The sequence below is a fragment of the Vidua macroura genome, chromosome 9 (assembly GCF_024509145.1).
Source record: "Vidua macroura isolate BioBank_ID:100142 chromosome 9, ASM2450914v1, whole genome shotgun sequence".
NCBI classification, from domain to species: domain Eukaryota; kingdom Metazoa; phylum Chordata; class Aves; order Passeriformes; family Viduidae; genus Vidua; species Vidua macroura.
In genome coordinates, this window is record NC_071579.1 from 21,322,634 (window position 1) to 21,345,013 (window position 22,380).

Here is a 22,380-nt window from a genome sequence, read left to right on the forward strand (position 1 = left end):
TCATATGCATTAGTAATTAGTACATACCATATAAATCTTAAGCTAGCTTTGTAATTCCTTAGTATAGAACAGTACTTAGTGGCATTAAATTGTTTTTTTCACTGAAGAATAAAAAAAAGCCACAGTACCTAGTGGCATTAAATTGGTTTTTTTTTTTTTTTTATTTATTTACTCTTGGCAAGTAACAGACATTTGACATTGCTAGTCAAAAACCATGATGAAAACTTACCTATGTGGGTTTCTAATTTGTGGACAATTGAAAGGAGAAATAGATTTTGAAGGACTTTGCCATTCTGAAACAGGAAATGACTGGCTGGACTTTTCAGCTTTTTTTGTGTGTGTGTGTTAGTTTGGTGTCAGTAATGGAGAGATTTTTGGTGCCTGATGATACTGCACTGCCCACATGGAAGCATGTTGAGAAATGGGCACTCGTGCACAGAGAGGAATATTATCCTTGTGAAATATTTTGATATTTAATGAAAGCTGTATTACATTATCATTGCAATCCACTTAAGTGTGTGAAATTGGAAGAGGTGGAGACATGTTGGTTTAATGTCTGGTTTAATAGTTCTCCTTTATACAATTTTCTAAAAAAGTACTTAACTTCTCAGTGGCTTGTTGCCATTTGGAAAGAGTTTATAGACAATATGTTTTTAATGGAGGAGAAAGTATGGAATTGGTTAAAAAAGTACTAAAAAATTGTAGTATAGCTCTAACAGACAGTGATGTGGAGTGCTTAATAAATTCCTTAAGCAGAATTCTAAGGTCAGTACCTCTTGGTATGACAGCTCTGTTTAGCTACAACAAATATAAGAATTACAGTTTGAAGTGAATTTATTAAATGAAAATATTAATTCCTTTTAAAAAAGCAGTTTTGGAGCATCTGATCTACAAGAACTAGTTACTCTGTTTTTTTAAAAGAATGTTGTGAACATTACACACACCTATTTCTGAGGTTGTTGAGAAGGTAGAACAAAAATTACATGATTTTTGAATAGGTGCTACCACTGATTGTCTCAAAGTAATGTAAGAATGACTCCTGAATGAAAGAATGAGAGTTTATTCTGAACCCTCTCAGTGTCAGTTAAACCATTCAGTGCCTTTTGGGAATGCAATAGCTGTTGACACTCTGAGGTAAAACAGCTGGGGAGGGATGGGGCTATCACAGCCTGGGTTATTCTTTTTTGTTTCACTGGGAGAGAACTAAACAAAAAAAAAGTGAAACAATTCTTACAAAATAGTTATGACTAATCTTGTTTATGTCAAACATTGTTTTAAAAGCCCTGAGAAGCAGAAAAAAGTAATAGAGAATTGAACCTGGGCCCTTAAGAGTTTGTAAGATTTATTGACCAAGAGGTATCTGATAGATCACAAGTATCTGCTACTAGTACATCAAAATTTATATTACTTTGGTTACTGAGTGTGAAGATGTTATTGGTTTTATATTTGATGAAGTCTCGAGGCTTCATTCCTTTATGAATAATGTCCCATGTTTTATTCTTCCCTCAGTGTTACCTTGATACCTTTTTTCTTCTCCTTCTACATACTGATGGCAGTAGAATGCTACAGAATGTTTGTGTTGCAGACCATAACCAGAAGATGAAATCCCGGCCTCAGCTCTGACACAGTCTTAAGTAGTCTGCATTAGATCTGATTGGTTTGTTTTAAAGCTGCAGGTGTCACAGGTGCACATAAGGACATTAAAAGCCAGATGAACAAAAGAGGTAAACCACTGATTACACAGATTAGGGGTAAAGAAGATGCTGTCATGTGAGGCATGAACATGTAGCAGGATTGTACTGCTGGCAGACTGTTCAAGTTCTCATCTTGCCCACTGCTGTGACTTTGCCAAATCTTTTCAATAGAAGTTTGTTCTTTTGTTACACAATTGCTTAGCAATTACTTGGTTGTACAGATCCGCTCCCAAGCCCAGCGTGAGCCATAGCTGTGCAACCAGATCAGAACTGGCAGCTTCACGTGGAGCTCGTGCCGTGGCATTTGATGAGTGAGGCCTTTGAAGTTTCCTCTGGCTTGGGCTGAGGCTCATACAGAGAACAACTACTAATTAACCAAGAAAAGAGGCTTTCTTTCTACCCACGTAGTGCTAGGTGAATATTTGCAAGTAAAAGCTTTAAAAAATAAAGAGAAGGTTCCTCTGCTGGTTCCTTTCCTCATAGCTGTTTCAGTCTAAGCTGTGTTCACTTCAAAGGGCTTGTTCTGCAGCTGCCTCAGTCCTGACAGGATCTGTAGCTGCCAATTTTAGCAGAAAATCTGACAGTCTAAGAGTTCTGAGGCTTCAGATGGTTATGTTTTGTCTAAATCCCCATGCTAGTGCAGAAAGTCAACCTTAAGGAGTAAGAAGAAATCCTGTTTCTTTGGAGGAAGGGCCTTACAGGTTTTAGAACATCTAATAAATTAGGACTGTGTCTTTTAAACTTGGATTGTAATTCTGCAGCCAGTTGGAACACTTTCTCCTTTTCAGTTCTTGTCATGAGGAAAAGACCTGTATCAGCAGAAAGTGTTGGTAAAAATTGGGATGAATATTTCCCTTAAGAGTAGTAAAGAGTGAATTAAAGACAGCATCATATAAAACCATCCTAATTTCATTGCTTTTGAGAATTAGGCCTTGTATTTAATGCTTCTGTTATGAAGGATTGTGATTCTTCACTACTGGCAGTGACTGTTTTCCTAAAAATAAACAAATTGGTCACTTGTATTAGGAGGGATGCTTGTAACAGGCTAATTATGAGTAATTGGTTCATTTGCAGAATATTACTAGCTAATGTTCTCTCAATCTATTTTGTGTGTGTGTGTGTGTGTTGGTGTCTCTTTCCTGTCTTTTCTTCTTTTCCACCAGCTATTTTCAAATTATGTGCTTAATAATTAAAGCTGCTATTGTGTGGTCCTGAAGCCTTGGGGAATCCACTTTATGAACCAATAGGTAATTTGTTTATTTTGCAAGTAGATGCTGCTCATCTCAGTGGGTGTCCGGGTTTGTTCCGAGATCCCCGTTCAGCCTGTACTCGGTGCCATAAATCTGTAGTTCTTTCACGTTTCATAAGTGACGTTTAGGACTAATCGTGCCAGCTCACGTTACCGGGCAGGTTCCCGGGTCCTGGCGCGCTCCCGCGCTCCGCGGGGCGGGCAGCGCCGGGCGGACCCACGGCCGCTCCGGACAGCGCCGGCAGGTGGCGCCATCGCGCCGGAGCGGGAGCGCGGCGGGACAGTGACCGTAACCGTGACAGGGACCGGGACCGGGGCTGGGACAGTGACCGTAACCGTGACAGGGACCGGGACCGGGACCGGGGCTGGGACAGTGACCGTAACCGTGACAGGGACCGGGACCGGGGCTGGGACAGTGACCGTAACCGTGACAGGGACCGGGACCGGGACCAGGGCTGGGACAGTGACCGTAACCGTGACAGGGACCGGGACCGGGGCTGGGACAGTGACCGTAACCGTGACAGGGACAGTGACCGGGGCTGGGACAGTGACCGTAACCGTGACAGGGACAGTGACCGGGGCTGGGACAGTGACCGGAACCGTGACAGGGACCGGAACCGGGACTGGGGCTGGGACAGTGACCGTAACCGTGACAGGGACAGTGACCGGGGCTGGGACAGTGACCGGAACCGTGACAGGGACCGGGACCGGGACCGGGGCTGGGACAGTGACCGTAACCGTGACCGGGACCGGGGCTGGGACAGTGACCGTAACCGTGACAGGGACCAGGACCGGGGCTGGGACAGTGACCGGAACCGTGACAGGGAACGGGGCTGGGACAGTGACCGTAACCGTGACAGGGACCAGGACCGGGGCTGGGACAGTGACCGGAACCGTGACAGGGAACGGGGCTGGGACAGTGACCGTAACCGTGACAGGGAACGGGGCTGGGACAGTGACCGGGGCTGGGACAGTGACCGTAACCGTGACAGGGACCGGGGCTGCGACTGTAACGGGACCGGGACAGTGACTGTAACTGGACCGGGGCTGGGACCGGGACTGTGACCATGACCAGGGCTGGGACCGGGACCGATGGGCCCCGCCGTGCCTGCCCCACGCCCCGCTCTGGGATCCCTTCGGAATCAGGCGGGCGTGGAAAAGGGGAGTTCAGCTTGGTCCTTGTTCCGTGGAAGTTCAACAGGATAATGGGAGGTTTTTTATCTTATTTTCCACTTTTCCAACGTGACAGAGATGTAACGTGTTTCAGATTTAGAGTAACTTAAAAATAGAAAAAAACCTCAGAATTTAGCAGGTCTCTATGCATCAGAATTGAATTGCCAGTGGGATTAAGAAGCTATTACTTCTAGGTCCACAAACACCTTCAGATGGGTTTCATAATTTTTCCCTTGAAGAGCACTAATCAGTTACACACATACTGTATTTTCCTCTAATGTCTTACAGATTTATTCTGTTTTAGTGGTAACTTTGGATTTTGTAATCCACGTGCTTTTTAATAGCCTACAAGTAATTAAAGAAGATGGGTGAGCCAATACTTGCTGTTAAATACTCAGATTTTCTTTGGTGATTTTTTTCCCCCCCTCTTCCTCCAAATTTTTGTTCTGTGTGTGATCCTGCATTTTTTCTGTGAGAAACTTTCAACTGTTGTTCTTCTATCATTTCACATTTTCAGTACAACATTGATTTGTTGAACCCATATATAGTCAGTTATTTCTATATATAATTTTAATAGGCAAAGAAACGTCTTGGTCTGTAGAGGTACCATAAAGCACATGCAAGTCAATGGTAGTATTTTATTGGATTCAGCTTTTAAATCAAGTTCAGTACCTTTACATTCTTCACAAGTGACTTGGATATGCCAGTTGACGTGGGCACATATAGTGTTAGGCAGTCTAAAATTGTTGCATGGCATATTTATGGGAGATCTTAAGTATATCTAGTAGATTTTATCATCATCTAGACAGCTTGAGAATATCTAGATATCAGGGGATATTTCACATAGGGTTTTAATTTTGTTTTCCTTTATCCGTTCCTTTTTATATCTTTCCTATATAAAATTCTTATTTTGTTTCATTATTTCTTCTTCATCTCTTCTCCCTCTGTGATCTTTACCTGCTATTATTTTTGCAGTTGAGCAGGCTGCTTTATAATTGCAGTCTCCTGAAGTGCTTGTTATTCTTTCTAGTGCTATTTATATGGAGGTCCTGGCTTGATCTTCTTGCTTTGCTGCCCAGGTGCTAAATAAAAATTAATGTCTGTTCCTAGCAGTATTTCTGTAGCTGTGTGCTCTACATTGCTGCTGAAGAAGACCATGAAAACAGCTGTAGTATTTGGCATAAGTCTGACCAGGAAATATTTTCATGTAATTTTGGCATGTTTTCAGCACTGTGAGATAACATGGGAATTTCAATAAAACTGAATTACTGTTATTTGCTTCCTGTCAGAAGTACTGGAGCTGCCGTTGATGTTTCTGAGGATACCCTTCTTGTGTGATTTCTAGCAAAGTGAAAAAACAGGGGTGAAGAGAAGCAGACATCTAGAAGCAGTGACTGTGGAACTCTTAGGTCTTTGGAATTTAGAGGCCAAGCTCACATTAACGTTTGTTATGCCCTAGAAGTGAATCTGTGCACATAAGTATTAAATTCCCAAGGCTCAAGCAGCATTACTGCTTTTTAAAAATATGGTGTTAAGACATACGCAAATGCTTTTAGTCTTTGCTGGTTTTCATATTGTCAAAAAGCTTACCCTTGATTTTTTTGGGCACCTGAGGGATGACCTTCTGGATGGTCAGAAATTCCTGCCTCTGAAAATTCATGTCTTGCCCAAAGCTGTGGAGGTGAAGGGGCTGTGGAGGGAAGTGCCTTCACGACGTATTTATATAACAATGGTTAAAAGACCATAAAGTGATCTCAGTCTACACCTTCCAGCCCTCTCGATGGGAGGGACCTTTCTCAAGTCAGGTGTTTGCTGGACCAAAGCCCTCATCATAGAGCTATTACATTTATTACTGAAATGCGAGTCCCTGAAGCCCTGTTCTTGGTTTTGGTGAGCTGCACGATGGTCTGGAAGATTGAGATGTGTCCCTGTTTGTGTCTGAAAGCTGTACTACACTCAGAGAAGTTATGCTGCTCAGTGGGCATACTGAGAGACCTAGTTCTGTAGCAAAGAAGTGAAATGTAAGTTGTGAAAGAAGAGCTGAACTCCAAAAAAAAAAAAAAAAAGCATTGCATTATTGCCAGGCATGTCTTTTCCATCCGGCTAGGTGTTTGAATAGACCAGTGCAAATTTCTGATATCAGGGGAGCAAGAAAGTCACAGTTGCATCAAAGGATGGAAAGAAAACTAGAGGTGATTATAGAAGGTGATTCTGATCACATAAAGCACTGGATTTACAGATGGCTTGCTGAGCACTGTTTAGTATTACTTTATAAAATGAGATTGTTTTATGAGTTTGGTCAAGAGTATCAGAAATCTATAGAAACAGATGCTGAGTACATCTACTGACGTTCCCAAGCTACTGTTAAGATTATTTTATAAAATTTGTAGAATGGCAAAATATTAACTCTGTGGTGAGATTGATCTTTCAGGAAAAGATAGTAATACTGTAAACAAAGATTTTATTGCAAAATGGGATTTATTCAGCTTTTTTACAGGTAGAAGTCTGATTGCATGAAGGGTTTGTTATTGGTAAATAGCAGGAGAAACAAACAAGAAATAATGAAGCACAATAAAGTCTTTTGTATCCCCTGAAGTGGAGCAAGAAAAGAAAGGATGAAAGCAGGATACATAGGGAGCTGGAGGAATACCTGTTCAGGGTTTGGATATGTTGTGTCTTTTGAATCCTAGTAAACTTAATTCATTTGGTTCCAGTTTACTATTTGGAGATTCCTGGGATGGCAACTGTGGATGTTCAGCTTTTACATAATGGTGACAGCCAACCTCTGCTCTGCCAGTTACATTGGGCACAAGTTTATATCATATTGAAAAAGAACTGAAAAGGTTGAAGCCCCCTTAGTCATCTGTCTAGAGATCAGAGCTAATTTGGAACATAAAGTCAGGCAGGATTTCTCTTTCAGAAAATGAACTGGGAGTTGCTGCTCTGTGTGTGTGAAGATGTGTTCATATTCTGCAATGTAGCGCCAGCATTTACTGCAAACTTAAATGACTTTTTTTTTATGTAACCAAAAAATATGTGTGTTTCTTAGAGATGCAGGAATCATTCAAATCAGTGGGCTTCCAAAATATATAGACTGAAACCACGAGATTGTTTAGGGAATTCACCTTTCACTTTGTACATACAACATTAAATTAGCGAGGGCACTGCATTATTTGAACAGCATTTTGGTGATAGGCAGGAATGAGAATTTAGAAGCAAGTTTGGAGAGGGAGAATGTGTCTTCTTCCACCCCAGCCAAGTGTTGAGACAAGAACAGTTCAATCCAGTAGTTCCCAAGAGAAGGCAAGACCACAATGGAGGCTAGAATCTCCTTTCCTGTAGGGAAGGGAAGAATATTTGTTGAGCATTGGTATTCAAAGTTGCTTTAGCATAAATTCCTTGAATTATATGATAGCCATTTTAAATTTCTCTTTCTACTGGTTAAAAAAAGTTGCTGAAGTGTAGCTGATGTACTAGTTTACTCCTCTACTAAGGGAATGGTTTATCAGAAACTGAAACAATTAAAAATGTTGCACCTTCCTCCTGCCTTCTGTTGCTGGATTTTTAATTTTACAGTGGTATTTCTCTGTAATTCTCTGTGTAATTGCTGTGTGAAAAACATACAAAAAATCAATTCTGGAGGGACCAGATGCAGAGGAAGAGACTGAATAATACTGGTATATTGGTATAATTTTAGACACTGATTGAAGGATAAGGAAAAGCTCTGCTAATCTTTCAGATTAATCTTCAACAGATGATAATCTTTAAATTGATGTTATGCTTTCACTCTTTCTGTGTTTTGTATCTCAGTATTTTAAAAATGTTCATTAGACTGCTGGGTTTTTAGCAGTCAGTGATAAATGACAAATGCTTGGATTCATACAGCTTCAGAATGTGTGGAAGGTACTTGGTAGAAGTGGGTTACCTCTTGTACTTATTCTTAAAAAGGTTTGAATTCATATTTAACATCAGCAATCTGAGTACCCTCGTCGAGGTAACCATTACTGAAAGTCGGTTTGCTGTCCTGGGACACTGAATGTTCTTAAGCCAAAGCTGGGTGCATTTATCCTGCTTAGGAAAGGCAGAGTGGCTGTCAGAGCAGGTCACTAACTGCATCTCCGGACGCCGTGGCTGTGCCCGGTTCTGCTCGCCCTTGCACTGCGCTGCCACGGCAGATCTGCCCTCGCTGGGAGGGGAAGGGGGTTCACTGCAAGGACAGAGCAGATGCTCTGAGGGCTCCTCTCTGAGGGCTCTGGGGCAGAGCTGGGCTGTGGCTGGGCTGTCCTGCTGGCAGAGCTGGGCTGTCCTGCTGGCTGTCCTGCTGACAGAGCTGGGCTGTGGCTGGGCTGTCCTGCTGGCAGAGCTGGGCTGTGGCTGGGCTGTCCTGCTGACTGGCACTGCTTGCTGTGCAGTTTGCTCAGAGCCCACCTGGGCTCTCAGAGGGACAGGAGGCTGCTGGGTGCCCGTATATTCTCCCCGTGGCTGCCTTCCTGGAGCTGCAGTCCGGGGCCACTGTTCTGCTGGCAGAAACTTTCCAAAACTGGGGCCAAATCTGGCTTGCAGATTATCCATCCGAATTTCCTCCCAAGCAGCAGAGTGCTGCAGAAGGATAGGAATGGTTAGATCTTCTATACCATCAGAAAGTGTACCTAAGTGTAAACTGTGTGAAAGGAGTAGATATGAGTATGTTTTTCCTCTTGTTCCACAGTAGTTATTTAAACTTGACAGATGGGTTAATGCATATACTATTATAGTTGTATTAAATAATTTGAGTGAGCTAAAAACCAGAAAGGCTTACTTGTATTCCTAGATGATCCCTGATCCTGTGTAATCTGCAAGTGATACAAGGTACCATAGACATGCTCTAAAATTTCAGTAGTATTTTTGTGTTTAAAATAGTAGGACAAAAGTTACACCTCTGAATAGTTAATAATTTATAACTCTTTTTAGTTTGGGAGAATACAGTGAACCCTGTAGTTGCTCCTAGGTTTATCTCAATTTAACTGTAACATAATATTTAAGCTTCATGGTTCCCCACTGGCTAGTATTTTTTTTTTTCTGTTGGTTACTTAAGAGTCTGAACCATGACTTCCTGCTAGAATAAAATAGGAATGAAGACTTCTTGCTGTAGGTCTAAATTTTAACTGGGGAATTGGAGCAGAACAGCCACTAAGTGAAACTGCTCTAAATCTCAGCCATAGAGGACATAACCTCTGTTTCTTCCTCAGCTGTCAAATAGAGTGCCCTAGTTCCTTTTTCCTTTGTGTGTGGTTTTCCTCTGATACAGTTTTTACTAACAGGTACTTTATAACGAAATATTCTGAGCTGACTTCTATCCTATTAGATGCTTATGGATGTCTCCATAAAAATATATGGCATATCTGTAAAATGGATAAATCTACACTCTGCTGTAATGTTTTAAAACTGGAAACTGTGTGCACACAAAAAATGTGGTTAGATAGAAAATTGTCCTTAAATCAGAATATTTCTAGGTGGTTTGCAAATCTAATGGCACTACTGAAAAATATTAGGCTCTTTATTAATCTGTGGGTTTTTAATGTAATTTAGGAAGAACAAGAGAAAGTATTAGCTAGCTGTGGCAGGAAGAATTCTCATGCCATAGATTCAAAGATGGCTTACATCAGTGTCACTCTAAATGTTTTACAGTAATAATCGTTGTATTGATGTGATGTGTCTGTTCAGTTACTAACGAGCAGCTGTGTAATGAAAACAGCTTCTCCAGTTGTCATTCTTGGGGATGCTTCCAGCAACACTGGAAGCTGTGGAAAGATCGTGGATGAGGACATATTTCCAGTTGGTAGGGGAGTATGGGAGAAAAAAATGTAGTTTTTATATGTAGCTGTACATATTCTGCAAACAGAGGGATTCCATTCTGGTCTCAAAATTCTTATTTTATTGCACTATTGAGGTTTTGTGCAAACATAATTATTTCTTTAACACTATGGGAGAGTATGCGTGAGCCAGTTCGTAATTCTGTGCTGTATTATGACTGTTCTTAATTCAGATAAATATAAATATAAAACATTTTAAATTACAGCACAGTTCTTAAAAGATTATCATTATCATTGCATTGAATTTTGTGTACATTTATGTGAGTTTTATGGATGAAAATAATGGATGCAAGAGATGTCTTAGAATAATAGTGATTCGTAGTTTGTTGTGGTATTTATTTATGGTACTACATCATCAAGGAGGTACTTAGTTGAGTTTTTAGATAGCCTAGGTAATTGTTTCTAACTGATTTCTAACTGTTTCTTCCTGCTTTCTCCGGATGTGAAATGAAGTCCTTCACAAGATACATTGAGACTAGAAAGAAAAAGTGGGGGAAGGGGAAGCTCATTTTACATCTTGGTAATTATATCATAAAATGCAGCTAAGGAAGAGACCTAATTGTTGTGTGACTGTTGCCTGTATCTTGCTGTGAGCATAAGAGAAAGCTGTAGAAATTGTGGCTGATACAAATATCATTGGAAAGGAGATCCCACCTACTGAGGAAATCCAACCATCTTTAATGTGCCAAATGAATATGCAACCTGCACATGGTAACAAACTGAAGTCTCAGTAAAACTAGGGTAATGCAAATTGAAACAGGGAATAATTAATGTATTAATGCCTTTTATGCCTACTGTGCTCATCTAGTAATCAGATTATTTTGTTAAATGTAATTAGAATTGTAAAAAGAATAATTATGTAATAAAGCTAACTTCACCAGAAATTTGAATTAAAAAAAAATTGCTGAAATGAAGTGAAGCAAATTGTAGATTATTTATTTTCACCTGTCCTTGTAAAATAGAAGTGTAATTTTTAGGTATGCTTCTTACATACTGAAATGAAAAAAGTTAATAGGAGAGGAGGGAATCAGGAAATCAATATAATCAGAAATAAGAGCAATATGCATGTTAGTCATCTACTCAAACAAATAAAATAGTGTGCCTGTGATTATAAAACTTGAAATTAAGGCAAATTTCCATAACCACAATAAAAGACAAAAAGATGAATTATTACTCTTGAGGCAAATAGATATGAAATGCAACCCATTCCCAGAGAAAGTAATACAAAATAATTTTTGGAGTTGAATTCTATGAAACAGTAATTTTCTTAGGTTGTAAAGCCTTTTTCTTTTTTGCTTATGTTTTTGATACTGCTTAAGAAAATGACACCATTAAAGGCAATTAATTTTAGCAAGGGTTATTTCAGTAGCCCACTCTGCTGAACTGTATCAAACTGTCTCCAGCACAGCCCTGCCTGTAAACATTACAAGTCAGGGGCCAGGTTCAGGTAATTATCTTGGAGTAAAACTTTAGTCCAGTAATGCTACTTTTGCACCTCGTTTAGTGAGTGAAGTAGTTCATCTCTTTGTTGCCAAAAGTTTGGTGTGGATTTATTTTTTTGAATGTTTGGTCCTGTATGTTCATTCAATTTTGTGTCATTTAATCAGCTCAGTCTGATTGAATGGCTGTGTGTGTTACTTTTGGTGAGTAAGGTGGTAAGTTCTCCTGAGAGGTTATTCCTGTCTGGAGCAGAAAAAGATAACCTTGTCCTGTAGAAAATATCAAGAGTGCATCTCCTTTGCAGTAATACAAGGGAAAGCAAACCTTTAAGACTAAATCCACATTGAAAAATTTAGCCCTAAACTTAAATATCATTGGAAAAATAGATTTAAACTAGAATCTTAGGGAAGAGTGTTTGGAAATGGCTCAAACCTTTGCATATACGTCATCTGTTTGTTGGCATATGCAGTTTGTTTCCTGTAGGTTGCAGATCAACTTGGTAACAGACTGTGTGCTGATCTTAAGAAATACTGGATTAAAGTGACCAGAAGTATTTTTTACTGTGATAGGAAGATATGGATTGATGGTAATCTATAGTGGAAATGCAGTAAATAAAACAGTTCTCATTTAGTTTAGTTGTGTCCTGCTCAGTCTGTGTGAAACAGCAATGATTACTTTTCTTCCACAAAGTTTCCACTCAAGGTCTTCTGTTCCTCAAGCATTGATATTTTAAAAAATTGGCTTTATCTTTAATCTGCATAATATGCAGATTAAAAGGAAGAAAGAAATGTACTCAGACATTTAAAAACAAACAAACCAACCCCCTAAAAACTCTCACTTTAATTGCTAGTTTTCAGAATTTAGCAGAATTTACCATGTTTTCATTTTCTCTTGTGAAATACCAGGATTCTCATCTGGTACAGTATCCAGCACCTTAGTCAAAGAACTATTGTTATAGAGCAGATAAGATTAAAAAAAAGTCATTGGGTTTGATGAAAACCTGCATGAACATTGAGGGGAAAAAAGCCAAAGTTACCATAGCAACCACCAGTGCTTTAGAAAATAGCTGAGTAAAAAGAGCAGAAATGTAACAGAAAATATGAGGGCCATTTCATAAAGCATTAAAAATAAAAACGAAATTTAAAGCAAATATGATTACTGCTCAGCTTTTATCGTAGAAATCCCTGATAAGCAGCAGCTTGTCTTTATTTAAAAACAGGACCGTTGTTGATAAAGTTTTAGTGTTTAGTCCCCATTAGACCCTACTAAGGAGATACTTTTGTGAATTTGGTTAAAAATTATTGAAAGTTTTATGAGTTGTTTGTTGGGGTTTTTTCCTTACCTTTTTTTTTTCCTCTGCAAATGGTTTTCTGAGCAACTGCAGTCTTAATCTGCACAGAAGAGTGGGCTCTGAAAATGTCCTTTACAGTACAAACATGACCAAAAGTCCTACTAATAAATGTGGTCCCACAGTGGCACTACTGTGAGTTCTTCATGATCACATAGCACTGCCCTTCAGGACAGGAGTAGCAAAGGCAGCTTTAAAATTCATGGACAAAAATTTCAGGAAACAGCTACATTGATAAGTTTAGGGGTGTGAGCTGCCCATTCATAGCAACTTTACTTAAAATAACAGGTACAGTCTGTCACCTGTGCCTTTGTATCTGAACCTATATTCTGATCTCAGTGATTAACTTAAGGATGAGCTTTCATACTTTCTTTGGTGTTTTGTCTTTTTGAATGGAGTCAGCATTCTGCAGTGCACTGGTATTGGGTAAGAAGTCTGGTGTTTTGCCTATATATTGCTTCATAGTTGTGCAGGGTTAGATTTTATGTGGGTGAGCATCAAATGTTCATGGGATAAAATGGCAAGCATCTTTTCTTTCCCAATTACTATGTAGCTGTTGTCTTAAATTTGATCTTAGTCCTCATAGAACAAACTGGCCCATGTTGGAACTGTAACCAAATAAGAAAACTATGAAATAAATCACTTTAATATTCTGTCCTGATAAAGTGCTTCATATGAGGATTGAAACAATCTAAAAGTCTGAGTATGAAAAGGAAAATAACAAACATTTTATCCTTTCTTTATAATACAGTCTGATTCAATTCTTGCCTTCTCTTCAAAGGACTGTGTTATTGCTGTTGTCTGACTGCTGCTTGGCTGCAGCACAGTTATCCTGTCCCATTGTTAGAAGATGATTCTGTGTAGTAGGAGATGGTACTTAACTGTCCTAGACAGAGCTGTAGCCTGGGGCTTTGCGTGTATGTCAGAGCAGTTCTTAGTGGCATCTGTTTCTTTTGGAAAAAAAAAAACATTGTTTCTGAGCAAACAGATTTTGATTATTTTATAAACTACTGCAAAACAAAAGTATTTTCCTCTCCTCTGGTCTCGTGTGGAAGTTTATAGAAGGGTAAAAGACTTGGATCATTCCCCAAAGTCTTCTTGTGCATCCAAATAAAACATTTGTGATGAGTTCCATATTGTAAAGTGGGTATAGTGTTTTTTTCTCCTCTGTTGCTGTCAGAGTTACAAATGCATGTCTGTATGGAAGAGAGAACTGAAACTGACTGAGCTGAAATATTGAAATTATGGATTTTGTAAGAAAGAAAGGTGGTGTGTATTTCTGTAAATGCTTAAGGTCCTTTCTCTGCAAAATTCACATGGAAGATCTAGAGGCACTTTGGCACTGATCTCTTGTTTAGTTTCCTCACCTAAAAACGTTCTGTAGTGCCTTTATAGCATGACTTCTGCTCCAGATCAAATGCAACAGACTGCTTACTTCAGTATGTGAGTTCTTCCCTAGGAATAACTAGGAAAAGGATGCATTCTGGACAAGATCAGCTTAGTGTGTCAATACAAGCCTTACTTGGCATATTTAATGAATTCCTGTCTATTATCAGGTTCGGGTTTGACCTGACAAACTTTTCCAGTGTGGCTGGACTTCATGGAGTAGTTTTGTGCTGGGGCAGTGGATTATAAAGCAGCCAGGTAATGAGCACAGACTGTGCTGGAGCATCCTGGAGCCAGGACAGAGGCAGTGGCGGTGCTTGTTCTGCTGCAGCTGGGCTATGTCACAAGTGGTTGCTGCTGCCTGATGAGCCCTCATTCCTGCAGGCAGAGCTCTTTGCACTGTGTCCCTGCCTCTGCCAGGGGTTTGATTCAAAAGTCCTGCAGAAATCTTCCAAATCTCAGTGTGTGGCCTTGTTACCACCTGACAATCTGTTCAGACTCTGGAGTTTATGTATGGTATGCTCTGACAAGGTACTGTTGACATGTACTTTGAATTTGAAACTCATAAACACTACTTCATGAAACAGTTTTCTGTGACATCTCTGTTAAGTTCCTGCAGAACTTAATACAAGCAGAATAGGTATTGTTGTGTTTCATTTGTTGTGCTATGTTTTTACAGATGTGTGGAAACTTAGCAGTGCAGTGCTATTAGTGGGCTGTGGTAGTGCTGTTAGTGGTGTATCAGTGGGTTATGTAGTGCTATTATTTTGTGTGAAAATGCTGTCTGTCACTAACGTCCTGAAGTAGGAACACAACTGACTGACCTCTGACTATTTTGGTAGATGAAACTAAACCCCACTAGGTGGTGCAAGTAAATAAACCACCTTGCAAAATACTTCTCTCCAGATGAATGAACTTGGGGAAAGGGTGTCTTTCACCAAATTAAAATATATTATTTGATTGTTTACTTGGGTTTTTTTCATTTGTGATTTTGTACAGTAGTTATTAAAATTTAATATTTAATGCTGTCTTAGCCTGGTCTTTTTCACATAACAGCCTTCCTACGAGCTAACTGAGGCATTTCCAGGCCTAGCATCTACTTAGAGTATTCCCTCTCAGGATATTTCTTGCAATTTATCCTATGTTTCCCTTTGAGTTTGCTTACCTTTATAGCTCTACTGTGTACATACAGTCAAAACTGTTTGTTCAAAGAAAAGATTTCAAACATTAAGTTACAGTAAGGTACTGTCAATTTACAGTGGAGTGAATAAGGTTCCAGTAGAAAATAATTTTGACATACCATGTATGTGGTTAGTCTGTAAGGGTTAATGTGTATGTCAAAGAGATCAGTAGTTCTAATATGTTTTATTTAGAAATAAACAAACAGAAAACCACAAGATGAAACTCCACACAGACCTTTCAATATTCTCCACTCTCCACTGAAAACACCTCTTGTGCAGTGGTGGTTTTACTGAAGATGCAGTGGCCCATACATGGTCAACATATTTTTATAGCCATAAGATCAGTTGCAAAAGTTTTTTAATATCAAGAAACCGCACATTCTTGAGGTAAGTGGAAAACCCCAGGAATTTCTACCTGTGGAGAGCCATCAGCACTCTCATGTTCTTGTCAGTAATCGTGTTTTAGCAGAGTTTGTATGGCTTCCCTGTAGACCACAGGCTGCCAGCTCTTGCCAGAAGAGCTGCGGTGCTGAGCAGAGGCTGCCTGTGCCGAAGGGCGGGTGTGCAGTCAGTGGGTGCTGCAGTCAGTGGGTGCTGCAGTCAGTGGGTGCTGCTCCTGCTCTGCCATCAGCCCTGCAGAGCTGTGCCTTCCCTGCTGCCACCTGCCCTCGGTGTCCCTGTGCCAGCCCGTGAGCACAGCACAGCGCTAAATGCGGCATCATCGCCTCGCAGTGCAGGACTCTGTCATGAGACACAGCTGCAGTCACGGAGCAGCTCTCTAGTGAAAGTTCAGTGTATTTCTGTGCAGTGTATTTACTGAAATGGAAATTTTTCATTTCAGAGTGACTTAGGTATTCATCAGCTGGGATGGGTGTGTTTGCCGAATTCTTCCCAGTGTTGACAAATGCAGGGTTTTGGGTTGGTGTTTTGGTTGGGGGTTTTTGTGGGGTTTTTTGCTGGGTTTATTATTCTAGGAAATAAGACATTAAAGTATAAAAAGCTTATGCCCATGAAATCTCAGTTGGCCAGCAGCCATAAAGAATATACGCACTAACAACAGTTAACACATACTCTGAGTTTTGCAGTAAGATTCTGTTGTACTGTTTAGCCTGTACAGAGTACACATAGAAAAATTGCAACAGAGATATTAGTCTTAAAATGCAGAAAGAAAATATTTTTTCCCTTGGGCAGAGGACCAGCCTACTCAACTGCCATCATGCACTTTTGGCTATTACTAACTCCAAACCCAGAGTTGAACTGTATGGTGATGCAAGTAGAAGGGCCTCATGGTATGTCTATTAAAATACTTTGATATTCCTGCTGTACAAAAATCCAGTACCAATGGTTTTGGTTACTTATATTGTAGTAGTGTATGGGAGTGCCACTTATGAAGATCCACTGTAGCTGAGCAATGAACATCTGCATATGCACACATTATACCATGGTGTTCTCATTCAGAGTACTCAACAGTTTTGGTGACAGGTACATCCAACATTCAAATATGAAAATATGAGAGAAAATGGGTGATTTAAAAAGGAAGTTTGTTTTCCATGAAACATGTAAAACATGAAGTTAAAAGGTGCAAGACAGAATGTAAACTCTTTACTAGATTTCATATATTTGATAATGTGGCACGTAAAATTCTTTAGAATGAAATCTTTCGGCTCTTGCCTGCTTTGCACTTCTCTTAATTTGGAGTTTTTTTTCTTAAACTTATTACTTTGTAATTGGAGTTGTTCCATTGTTTCTCTGACGGTTACTTATTCCATCTGAAGGTGTCAGAAGAGAAATCTGACTTCATTATCTCTGCTAAATGAAGTAATTTTTACCTTAGTTTCAAGTTGCCTTTTATGCATACATGTCTATACACACAGCAACACACATGCACATATATTTGTTTGGGATTGTGAACGACTTTGCAAAAGCATTGGAGAGTTTGTTCTTCTACATAAGATGCACTGAGAGGCTGAAATTCTAAAAACTGAGTGACAGATTGGCATTGTGATCTTTTCTGCTTTACACAGCCTATTGGTTCTGGTATCTACTGATAATATATATTTAACATTCAGATTTAATGATACAATGTTCTGTAGATTATAAATGTTTGCAGAAAATGACTTATAAATAATGGAAGAACTTACCATAAGAATGAGATAAAGACTGAGATTAGGTTAAAAATACTAGGCCTCCAATCTTAGTTGAAGTTACACATCATTTTTTGTGTAAACCCTTGCATTTGTTTAAAAAGAAACAACATGGAACAATCCTCTGACAAAAGAGTAAACTTGCTATTTTTTTCTTTTATTTTACTTTTAATTTTACTGTTATTTTTGAAAGTAAAGCCAGGTGAACCCCTTTGTTGTATGTACTCCACTGTTGTAAGGCAGTCTTAGAAAGTTATGACCAGCTTAAGTTTGGGCCTGAGTGAATACTGAATGTTTAATTTTAAAAGTTTTAAGTCACATTTTCAAAAATAACTATTTAATACTAGTCTTTGTTAGACATTTTTGTTAGTGTAATAGTTCTACTAACATATTTTTACTGTCAGCTGGGTCCAACCCATATAGGTGTTGTTGAAAAATGTACTAATTAATTTTTTAGGAACTTATATTTCATAGAAGTAGCTTTTGCTTTATTGGATTATAAAGAAGGTCTTTGATGATTGCTTAAACATTGCTTGGCATTTACCATGCTGCAGAATTGATACGTAAATAAAAGCAAACTTTGTAAATAAGCTTTTCCCTACTAAAATGGTTTTATCTCTTTACTCTTACAGTAAGACAAATAAGTCTGTACAGAGAATTTAAGGTAACTGAGAAGAAAGAAAGGGGAGGGACATGCCTGTAGCCCACAGAGCTGTTTGTGCTCCTGCTCTAGCCTTGTCCCTGGGAGACTGCAGAGAGAAAGGGTGCTGATAGCCTGTGGCACGCTCTGAGCTACGGCATCTGTCCCTTCCCAGCAAGAGGGGTGAGGTAACCAGAAATGTGGACTTGGCAGGTGTCTGAGATGCCAGATTTTGTGTCACGTATTTGGATTAGAAGCCACCTGTGAATATTGGAAGTTTGGCTTCTCCAGCCTATTGCTTGGCTTTGCAGCTAGGAGTAACTTGCAAATCCAGACATATGTCTTGTGTAGGTATAGCTGACAGATACTGGAATTAGTACAGCACTGAACTGAACACAAGGACATAAAGTCCCTCTTTCTGTCCCTCAGGCCTAGTGGCTTGCCTGGATAGGCATGGGAGTTCCCAAGTTTCTGTGCCTGTTGGGAGGCTGGCAAGTGGCATGAGCTTGACCCAGGATAAGTATGATTTGCTGCTTCTCTTTTGTTCCTGGGACTACTTAAATTGTACTTAAAGGCTATAAAGTTTGTCAAGTCACTGAACTTCATATAGAACAGTCTGGTTAGTATACAGTGGTATACTGTGGTGGACAGTCCTTTTTGGTTCTAATACTGTGAAATAAGTGAGGACAGAAAGGCAGACCATAAAACACTGATATGAAGAAAAAGGATGACTGCTTTAAGGGATCAAACATTAATAGATTCTTTGTTCAACATCAGCAGATTCAGTAACCTGCAGTACCTTGGCCTCAGAGAATATAATGTCTAAGTGTATGTATTTGAACTGGTGGTTTCATCTGCCATTAACAAGAACAAACAAACCAGAATGCAGACAAAAGTAGTGCACAAGTCCTCTATAAATAAAAGAGAATCATGGTCCCAGAGATGATAAAAAGACTGATAAAAAGCTTAAGAGCTACATACATTCTATGCAGCTTTCTATGAAGTAAAGCCCTTCTAAAGTGGTTAGCAATATATTGTTACATAGGTACATGCATTGACAGGAGAATAAAGCATTTATTGCTGGCTGACTGGAGTGCTACTCAATTCTGTCTGCTGTGGCCACTCTTAGGACCCTTAGAGTTGGCTACAGTGAAGAACAGCACCGGTGAAAAACAGATGATTAAATTTTGTAGTATAGTGTTCTGCAATTCTTCGTGTATCTTGGTTGTCTACATTATGGAAATGTGTTACTGATCATGTTGTAGCAAAAAAAAGATCAAAAGCAACATCTAGTATTCAGAAGAGACATGATTGCACAGTAAACCATTTCTCAAAAGCCCAGAACTGTAATTTTTATGATTAATTTTCTGAGCACCTAGGGTATAGCATGTTTCAAGAAAATCTGGGTCTATTACTGGTACCAGTGTGTGCTCCTTTATACACTTGTAGATAGAAGTGCACTTGGTGCCTTCCCTTGTAACATCCTATCCATAGGAGGAGGCAGGAGGATCAGCAGCCCTGCTGTAAAGGATCTGGAGGTGGTGATGGGCACCAGTGCCACCTCCATCAGTAAGACAAGCTGCCTTTTGAGCTCCATGAGGAGGAGTCTGATCAGCAGATTGAGCAATACTGTTATCACTTCTCTTTGATGCTGCTGAAGCTCTACCTGAAACTGTGTCTGGCATTTGGCCTTCCCCTTCAATAAAGATTTTGAGAGAGGTTGCCAAGATGGTCAGGGCTGAGGGCACACATTCTGTGAGAGAGCTGGTTGACAGATTTGGCCTTGCTTGCCCTTAAAAGGCAGAAATGTAATAGCAGGCTGCAGCTGTTTGGAATGCAGTCACAGAGGTGGTTAAGGTAAACTTTTCTTGTGGTAGCAAGAGGCACTGGCTGTAGGTTGTGGCTTGGGAGGTTCAGGTTGTGCATGAGGAGAAATGTTTGCAAAGAAGGGTGAGTTAGCACAGAGGGGTTGTGGAGGTTGTGAAGATTCAGGTGGGCAAAGCCGTGGCTGCCCTGACCTCGTGTTGGGAGGCTGAACCGGATGGTCTCTGAAAGTACCTTTGAAATAAGACTTCTGTAATTCTATGTGGTTATCTCCCTTGATGGACTGGAGTAAAGGGTCAATAAAGCAAAATGGGAAGCTTGAAATGAAGGGGGTAAGGTAAAAGGTCTGAGGATGGTTTTGGGCAGAGAACAGGCAGAGAACACTGCCATTTTGACAGACTCATGTACTGAACTAAGCATTCTCATGAGAAATTATAGCTGGATAGTACATTACGTGACTGATGAACAGAAAAATAGAAATATATACTGTAGGTGTAGAAATATTGAGACTTAAAATATGTGTATTATGGGTTTTTTTGGAGGCGCTTGTTGAAAAGTGTAACAATACAAACCAATACAGATACATTGTTTAGTTTGAATATGTGCAGAAAGGAGCAGTAGTACTAAATACAAAATCAACTTGGCTATAAAGACTAATTGTGGCCACTAAATAATGGAACTGCTACCTTGGTACATTCCCAGGTTAATTCTTTGATTTAATAACATCTTCCTACTCACTTTCCTGACTTGCAGTGCACTGGCAGGTGGTGTTGAATTGGTCTACATAAAGATCAGGCACTGTGGATAAACTTTCAGTTGTAAAAAATGAGCAAGTGTGCTTTATCCAGCTGAAAGTATAATTCCAACATGTACTGGTAGCAGTATTTAAACTGGATGTGTGATGTGCTGGCATGGGAGGATTTAGACTTTGTTCTTTGAGATTCGCGTGAAATTCAGTCATAGGTTTCCAGATACAGAGCGATAATGAATAACCTGTATAGTTTTTAACCACTCTTGGAAACATTTCCCTTGCAGTTAGGAGGGAATGGATTCAAGGGGCAGATTTGCAGCCTTGATTCTTAAGGCAAACGCATGCTTCAAACTGGATCAAACATTTACTCAGTGAGTTGGGCAGTGTTCTGTTTTGACTGGTTTGACACATCAGTAGAAGCTCCTCTGATATTGCTGGACTTGTCTTTATAAACATGCCCCAAGTTTGTGAAATTTGACACTTGTACTCTTTTATTTTTCCTCCACAAAACCTGCCAGGTGTGAGAATGAATTAGCATTAAACCATGAGCACCTACCTTTAGCTGTGGACTCAAATGGTGATTTTCAATGATAGAAGAGAGACTTAGTGAGTCTTTTTATCTCCAAATTCTGATTAGCATTTGTGCTTCAGCAGCATCATCGTGTGGAAGTTTTAAATTAATTCAAAAGAGATTTTCTAATTTACCTAAAATGTGGAATAGTTGAGATAACAAAATGAAGCCCTATAGGTCATGTGGTTTCCAGTAGCAGGAAAGTCAGTTCTGCTTACTTAAGCTAATATTCTTTTTAATTCCTTCTCTCTGTCTTGCCTCAGAATAAAAATAGGAGCAGGCAGAACAGAGAATCCCTTCAGCAACATTTTTTGACAAAAGTCATTGGCTAGAAAAGAGGAGAGAGACAATACTGGTCAGCCTGTGTTAAAACATACTATAGATTTCTGTTACCTCTTCTTAGGATCTTAGGATGGCTAAGAATATGTGGCTTGACAAAGGTTAATCACCTGAAGTTCTTCACATAAGACATTGTGTGGATCACAGAAAGACAGAGGAGACATTTGTTGCAGTCAGTTTTTATTCAGTTTATGAACTCAGTGTGTCTAGCAGACTCTGGGAACACCAGCAGACCTTTTTGTGATCAGGTCCAAGAGAAAGTGTTGTGCATTCACAGACTTCTTATATTTTTTAAACTCCAGGAATAAGTCTGTGTGACTAGTTTGGGTCAAAATCTTTCACATTTATTTGAAAAGAAATGAGCAGATTACAGAAAGTATTTTGCATTTCTGAACTGGAAGATGTTTTGCTGCTTTATTCCATAGGAATATCTCTCTGTAAAGGCCAGCAAGCTGAAGTGGTTAATTTTACTTCACAATGCAAGTCAGTAGCATCCTTCTTCAAAAAATTGTAAAACTGATTTTGTCTAACACTGATTTGGTTTTTCATCACATCAAAGATATTTTTGCTGTCAAGTTATTCTTTTCCTTTATCTCCATATTCTATTGTTCATTTTTGTGCAATCTTCCTTTGAAGCTGTCTTTGATAGTCTGCTGTCTGCAAGCATTACTGAGTGAAAGTCACAGTATTTGTGGAAGAGAATCTTGGCTGTACCTGTGAAATGCCTGTCCATTTCCACCACAGTTCCCTCCTCTCCTCATTTTTGGATGTGCAGCAGTGTTTTTCCC

At 39.6% G+C, this 22,380-nt stretch overlaps 1 protein-coding gene across 1 annotated transcript in view; it reads left to right on the plus strand.

Annotated features, from left to right (window-relative positions):
• Positions 1-22,380, plus strand: part of PIGK (phosphatidylinositol glycan anchor biosynthesis class K) — a 65,505-nt gene that overhangs the window by 14,559 nt on the left and 28,566 nt on the right. The window lies entirely within an intron of this gene.